Source organism: Octopus bimaculoides, chromosome 13 (assembly GCF_001194135.2).
Source record: "Octopus bimaculoides isolate UCB-OBI-ISO-001 chromosome 13, ASM119413v2, whole genome shotgun sequence".
NCBI classification, from domain to species: domain Eukaryota; kingdom Metazoa; phylum Mollusca; class Cephalopoda; order Octopoda; family Octopodidae; genus Octopus; species Octopus bimaculoides.
The window spans coordinates 24,909,878-24,917,857 of record NC_068993.1 but is presented as its reverse complement, the minus strand read 5'-3'; the positions used below and the strand labels follow the sequence as shown (position 1 = coordinate 24,917,857).

At 37.8% G+C, this 7,980-nt stretch overlaps 1 protein-coding gene across 1 annotated transcript in view; it reads right to left on the bottom strand.

Moving 5' to 3' along the window:
* Nucleotides 1-7,980, bottom strand: part of LOC106883781 (uncharacterized) — a 30,390-nt gene that overhangs the window by 17,141 nt on the left and 5,269 nt on the right. The gene's annotated exons all lie outside the window — the stretch shown is intronic.

Below are 7,980 nucleotides of genomic sequence, written 5' to 3'. Positions count from 1 at the left end.
TAGTGTATAATGAGGGAGCGAGAAATGTATTGATTTTATCCGTCTAATAAAACTAAAACCGATAGGTGTATGGAGAGAACATTATGTGACTTCGATACCACTTTCCAGCCCATAGCAATGAAGTGGAATGGAAACCCAGCTCTCAGTTAAGATAATTTTTGAAATCTTAAAACGACACCGGTTCTTTTGACGAAGCAAAAATGATTTTAGTGGTAAGAAGCATTGGATGTTGTGATGGTGATCTGTTTCCCAAGAGCATGAACAATGTAAATGAAATGTTTAAAAACAACCAGGAGTAAAAAAAAAAACCTGATCTCGGTTCGGTTGACTTTGTTGGAAAGTGTCGGAATGTTAGATCGATTTAATCGACGGCTCTCAGCTACTTATGCCACATGTATAAGGAATTGCTGTAATTATTTGTGAAGATGGATAAATAAATAAATAAATAAATAAAATCGCAAATATTGCTATGTGGTTCAGAAGTTCACTTCAAAGCCACGTGGTTTCGGGTTCACTCTCGTCTTCAGTTTCACCAATCTCTTGTGAGGGAATTTAGTAGACAAAAACTGCGTGGAAGCACTTCGTGCACACGCGTTTTATTAATATATATGTGCATGTTGGGGGCGGGGGCATGTGTATGTATGTTATTATTTACTTTATTTCAAAATTTCTTGGCAATAAAGAACTGGTTTCTAACTTAGATCACTGAAATTTTTAATCGACGTCCACACGGTATTCATGTATGTATGTGTCCGCGCAGTTTTTGGAGTCCATGCATGTGTAGATTTGTATGTTTTATGTATTTATTCTCATGCATATAGCTGCATGTCTTGACAAGTGCGTATATATTCAAATGCTAAACTTCTTGAAAATTTTACGAATCCTTACAATTCCGTTGATGACTTGAATCTGTAATCTTCGAATTGGCTTTCTGTGTATGTATGTATGAATGTATGTATTTTTGTTATTGCCCACAAGGGGCTAAACATAAAGGGGACAAACAAGGGATTAAATCGATTACATCGACCCCAGTGAGTAACTGGTACTTAATTTATCGACCCCGAAAGGATGAAAGGCAAAGTCGACCTCGGCGGAATTTGAACTCAGAACGTAACGGCAGACGAAATATCGCTAAGCATTTCGCCCGGCGTGCTAACGTTTCTGCCAGCTCGCCGCCATTTGTTTGTTTGTTTGTTTGTTTGTTTGTTTGTTTGTATGTATGTATGTATGTATGTATGTATGTATGTAGGTGCATGTCTGTGTTTGTCATCTCAGTGTTTGACAACCGATGTTCGTTTTTGTTAATGTCACTTTGCGGTTTGGTAAAAGGATCCGATAGAATAAGTATCAGATTTAAAAAACAGAATAAGATCTGGAGTCAATTTGTTCGACTAAACTCTCCAAGACAGTGCCCCAGCATGACTGGTGTCCAATGACTGGAACAAGTAAAAGGATATGCTATTTAGTGTTTCAGCTGGTGCATAGTCTTATTACTGAAGCCAGAAAACTACTACGCTTCGTTCCCGTCAGAATTGTAGTTAGGACTACTTTGGTATTGCTTGCGCATTGCTTGCCTCTCCCGGTGCTAACAGTCTCACTTCCTCCATATAACGTAGTGAGAGAGAGAGAGAGAGGGGGGGGGAACGGTGTGACTGAATATCGTTAATGTATTTTTGCATCAAGTTACTGCGTCTGTCAATTCTCCATTCACTAAAAAAGGAAATATTTGATTCATTTGACAAAGGACAATGTTTTGTATATTTATTTGCAGAAAGGAACTGGGAGGTGCATACATTTCGAAAGGTAATTAACTAAGAGAAGAGCCGGCAGTTGAAACCTACTTGCAGTGTGAGATTGCTGGGAGCTTACTTTGTTGCTTGCTCCAGAAAGCTTTGAATTTGTTTTGGAGATTTGCTAAGCAATTCTAGTCAGCGGTCAAACAGTGTGCGGCTTTAGTCCTCATAGAGTTTAATGACGATAATACTGACAGATGAGATTCATGAGCATCGTTTATCAGTGTGATTGCATATAAACTATATTATGCATACTCACTATTTTTGTATAGTTGAGTGGAATTTCTTTTCACTGAGAGCTACAACTGATCATATACACATGCGCGCAAAAACAAGTTAGTACGAGACTTAAGTATCTATGAACATTTAGCAATGCCTGTGACATAATATTAACCAATAACTCTTTCCACCATTCTTGACATTTTATGTAATACAGAACAAATACTAAGCTCCCAGCCAGTTGAATATATAGGCCAAATATGCATTCAAGTTGAAACCAATTTAATTTGGCTTGTCTCGTGTCCACATCGTTTGCGATAGCAACAAACCCTATTGTTTTTACTTCCATAGATTAACACCAAATGCATCGCATTACCCGACAAAAGAAAAGGCGATCTTCCATTTCGGGTGCATATATTGGAAGGCAACACAGTGAACGGATAATGAATTGCCAAACCATTACATAGTAAACCAGTTTTCATAAAATAAATCCTAGCCATACAGATCGGTAGGGATATGGAGTTGTGACAGAAGTGATTTACACTGTCATTATGCGTGAAATGATTTCGTTTTGACTCATCTAGGCTTAAATACCCGAATATCGGTTCCACAAGCCCTTTTCGCTCCATCAGGTCACATGACCTTGTGATTAGCTCAAATTGTTTTTATTATAGGTCGGTTCAATCGTGTTGGTGCAGCAGTTCATTTTTCCTTACGCGTGAAATTAATCACCAGCTCCTGGGAGCCTACTGATCTGTATCAGAACGGCAGTTTTCGACTGCTCTGGGTCTTTGGCACGCGCCACTGATTGCACACAACTCGTCTCCGGCAACGATGTATCTGACACCAGCCAGTCTTCGCTTCCATCTTCTCCACCAGACGCCTTTCTACATAGTTGCTGTACGAAGACTACACGACCCACAGACCAACAGCTGCCTCTACACACCACCAAACAGTACGTCAACTATGTCTATAGGAGCAACAGTCCAGCCTAACCACGAAGTTCTCTCACACATCTTTGTTATGTTATTTTATTTCATTTATGGCAATCATTGCTAGTAACTTCAGGCACTCTGTTCTCAACGTACAAGAGTTTACCTGGTGTTATTTTCACAAACATAAGGTATGAGTGATCTTTCCTGGGAATTGAGACTGTGGTATACTGTGACTTGATTTGGCAGTTGCTTTTCTTTCCCTTTGCTGTCCGCCATTATATGTATATAAAACAAAAGCTTGCCAGATAAAACTTCATCAGGCGTTGTTGGTAATCAAACAATATTGAAAGTGTTGCAATACAGAGTAGGGTAGATTATCCTTGGAGTTGAGTCGCAGGGTCCTTTACATGTTGAGTCCAAATCTCACCGTTGTCAATTTTCGTCTTTTATCCTAATTGGGTCGTTATTAAAAAGGCTTGAAAATGCACAGTTATTCAGGCATAGGGGGGGAAAAAAAAGAGAGGCTTACATAAATGCGTTTGTAAACTCGAATGAGCAATTCGTGTATTGAGTAAATTAATGTTACAGCAGTGAAAAAAAGAGTGGGGTGGGGAAATGAAACACTTTTTACTGGAAGCGGTACTTTAAGACGGTACTCCAGCATGGCCCCCCATTTTTGTATCACCTAACTGTCTGGATGTTTTGCGTTCTTGTCCCATTTTTGCATTTTACACACACGCACGCACACACGCACGCACACACACACACATATATATGTATATATAAATATATAAATAGACAGACAAATAAATAAATAGATAGATAGATAGATAGATAGATAGATAGATAGATAGATATGCCGAAGGCTAGCTGGCCGAAACTTCGAAGTTAGTGTCACTCCTCTTGTATAAATATGAAAGAAGAGCGTTATAGTTCGCTTGAAGCATTGTAGCACAGAATTAGAATAATAAACGAAAATAGACGGCCAATCATCCACCACTGTCTCCACTGCCTCAACTGCGACCTCTACGGCACCGACAACACCATCTTTTGGAAACTGCTGCTGCTAGCACACTCAGCGGACTAAGCGAGGTCATTGCCCAATCGGTTATCGAAACGGCAGGATCAACGTAGACTCCGTAGATATCCTTCTGAGGATGGGCGTTTCTGTCTGAAGTATATAAAAGTTTCTCAACTTCCCTCTCCACATTGTTAGAAGTTTTCCACATTTCCCTTTTCGTTTATTATTCCACTTAAAGAAACATGTATTCTAAACATTGAGTTTAATGTTAAACTCAGCGTAATATCAAATTGTTTTTTATTGCAATTTGGCATAAACAACAACAACAACAACACACACACGCACGCGCGCGAGCACACACACACGCATACACGAACACGCACACATATACGCACGCGCGTACTCATGGTTCCGAAGCTTTACTAAACTCTTCTGATGCATCTGACCGATGTTTTAGTGATTCGATCGTAAGGATTCAATAATAATTCTAAACTGTTGGACACTGCTATCGCCAATGCTTGATAAATGCTTTTAATAAATAATTTATAGCATTAACTCAATAAAATGGCTTCATTTGCAGCAAGAATATCATTTTCACTCAGTCACACGCGCACATACATACACATGTGCATACACACACACTTAACTGCACTAATAGTGACGTCGATGACAATGGCACAATAGAAACCAAGTTCTAAAAATCAAGTGGGGGCTAAAACAAGAGACAATCTTATATATATTTTTACATGAGTAAAGCAATACCTCATGTCTGCAACCTTTGATCTAGCTATTGTCATGAGGGAAATATACTTTTGAAATATATTTAGCTTTGACAAAGCCCGTCACCTGTACAATGATTCAAACTCTAGGTTTTCAAAAATCATTCTGGACTGTTGGAACCCTGCCATTGTCAGTGCTTGCGCAAAGCTTTTATTAGACCATTCCTGACAACATTTCAATAGAAGGTTTTCATTTACAGCCAGAATATTACTAACAAGAATTACGTTATCGACTTCAAACTATATAGCTTCAAACCGTTTTAGAAGTTTACAGATGATGAAAAATCATTATATTGCAACTTTAAGTGATGTGAAAATAATGTTAAGATCAAAGTTGAATACTTTTGTGAGTGTGTTTATATGATGATGGTGGTTGTTTCTTGAAAAGATCTTTGAGGTGAAAAAGAAAACAATGCAAAATAAGTAATTCTTCAAGATTTCACAAATTCCTGCTCTTTTATTCTTTGATACTTTGGTCAGTCAGTCGTAATAATATGACTGAAACTCGATTTCACTACTGTACTCCACTGATTTATTGATATGAGCCAATGAAGAAGCTTGATCCTGGTCACTCAGTCTGCTACAAATAGCACCTAAATTCTCTTAAATCACACCTTAGACGAGGATATATTACACTTATATGGTTCTGATATATAAAAAAGGCAGGATGGTCATGACAAGACTACCTTTGGTTATAGGTCTTTCAGTGAAATCAAGTTAGAGCTGGGGCTAAACGACATCTGGACACATCAGTTTCTACAATTGACTGAAAGGCTGTGAATGCCTACCCGACACAAATCTCTAGAGGAATGCTGAATGCAATACTTAACATCAAAGAAAACGAACACATTAGCAATATGCTTCTGTATAGCGAGTTACTATGTAAAGCAGTGATTTTCAACCTATGAACCCCTTTGATGCTTATTTTACTCGGGTGGACCCCCATAGCCATTCCATGTTTTCAGAAATCCTCATATTTTTATCATGAAATATTATTAGCAAGTGTATAAAAAAATTGTTAAAATATTTCCTGTATAAGCAATTTATTGCGCAAATTTTAACAACAGAATCTTATCTGGACCCTGGTTGAGAACCACTGGTGTAACGGGTGAGCGAGAAATAACAGTCAGAAGAATGAGGCTGGCTGGACACTACCAGAGAAACTGGAAGTTTCCATTCAGCCTGCCATCTGATACTATGGGAGCAAACAGAGGGATATCGAAGAACGTCGGTATGCCAATGTATGTGAATGTACTAAAAAAGTTGTAGAAGAGGAAATTACTGACCAACTAGCAGGTTTCATGGAGTACCGAGATGGCCGGAGGGAACACTGGAGGATTCGTTGAGGACGACTTAAATAATAAGATAATAATCGGTATCACGCCACTAGGTGACTTTCTCCTTCTCTTCCTCTCCCTTTGACTAATTTAGCAGCTTCATTTCAGCAATAAAATGTCGAGACTTTATATCATTTCGGTAAGAAATTGTTAAGAATGCCAAACTTGAATTTAATGTCTAAAAATATTTTAATGACAAAAACTATTTATATTAATCCTTTAGTATTCGGATTTAGGTGACAATAGATCAGCTTGCTGGATTAATTTTATTTTTAAAGGGTATTTAGTACTGATACACGTACTTAAAAGCGATTAATAACTTAACAAATGATCCTTGAAACATATTTCCGGGTGAAATCAGATGATCTGCTCAACAAAAGGATTTCCTTTCTAATGCATTTTCCATTCACCCATTCAGCCTACCTTTGTTCTCACAGAATCCTAAATTCATCGACCTGTATTGGGATATACAGAGCAATACTGACCCCCCCCCCCCACACTTCTTTCCATTGTTTCCTTTTTTTGTTGAAAGTATCACCGATCAAGCTCAATCGTGATTAAAGAGGATTTCAGCAAATTATTACACTTACACTAGTAAAGGTATGGCAGTCACATTTTCTCAATGAGGGATTAGTCACAGCCATCGCCACCTCACTATAGTCAACAGCTGTCAATACATTTATCTGTCTCGTCGCCCGAGTTGTTGTAAATAGCAGTCAAATCGTCCCCAAATCATTCCCTATAATCTTTAAAGCAAACATATCAGATAATGTGGTCCTTCATATATTATGTTTAACAACCCCCTCAAAACATTGATCTAGAAAATTTAGGATTGCATTGTTTAATAGAGTCCTTGTTTTGAAGATCGTTGTTTATGAATAGGTTATTATTTCTAATAGGTGAGCAACGTAGATATTTTCTTGTTGCTTCATAAGCTGTGGTAAAATGGTGACCAAAGTTGTATCTGTGGCGGGTAGTTAAGAGTTCAGAGTGTATAGTCAGGCGCTTTGGGGGTTTTAACTGAGATAGTCAGGTGGTGGCCACTATAAAAGTTGTTGTTGTTGTTTATCCTTGAGGTTGATAAATTAAGTAGCCGTTCAGAGTGGAGTAGATATCGACCATCTTTAACATCTTCCAAAATTAAAAGGTTTGTGTCGATATTATAAATCATTGGGCCCAAATGGCAAAAGTGCAACGTAGCAAGAAAGATACAATTCGGTCTTTGGTGGGACATGATGAACGTATGCTACTCAATTCCAAGTAGATGCGTGCGACTTTTCAGATATCCTCATTTTATAAATCATCTCCGGTTAATCGTCGAGAGGACGTTGGCGCTGCCTTGGCGGAGGTTTGCGCTTTCGGAGTGCTCTTGTCTATTATTGTTGTGAAGTAAAACATAATACAACATTAAAAACGATATGAATGTTTGGTTGAGTTTTATCAAAGATCATACCAGCTAATGATGTATCAAAGTTCAATCAATCATGTAGTTGTGAACAATGGCAACAGATAAGACAAAATTATAATACTCATATATATCTTAGATAATACATTTATACATTAACTTAAATATGTAACCACACATATGTATGTGTATGTGTGTGTGCTTGAGGTTTTTGTGTACGCAGATAAAAGATTATCTGTCTGTCTGTCTGTCTGTCTGTCATACACCTCCCGCGCACAAACACACATACTCATAATGTATGTGCATGTGTGTATTGTGAGTATGTGTGTGTGTGTGTGTGTATATATATATATATATTAATAAATCTCAGGGTAGCAAAAAAAGTTTAGAAATTCTTTTTGCTACCACTGATCTAGCGAGAAGAAAAAACTAGTCAATAGACTATATATATATATATATTAATAAATCTCAGGGTAGCAAAAAAAGTTTAG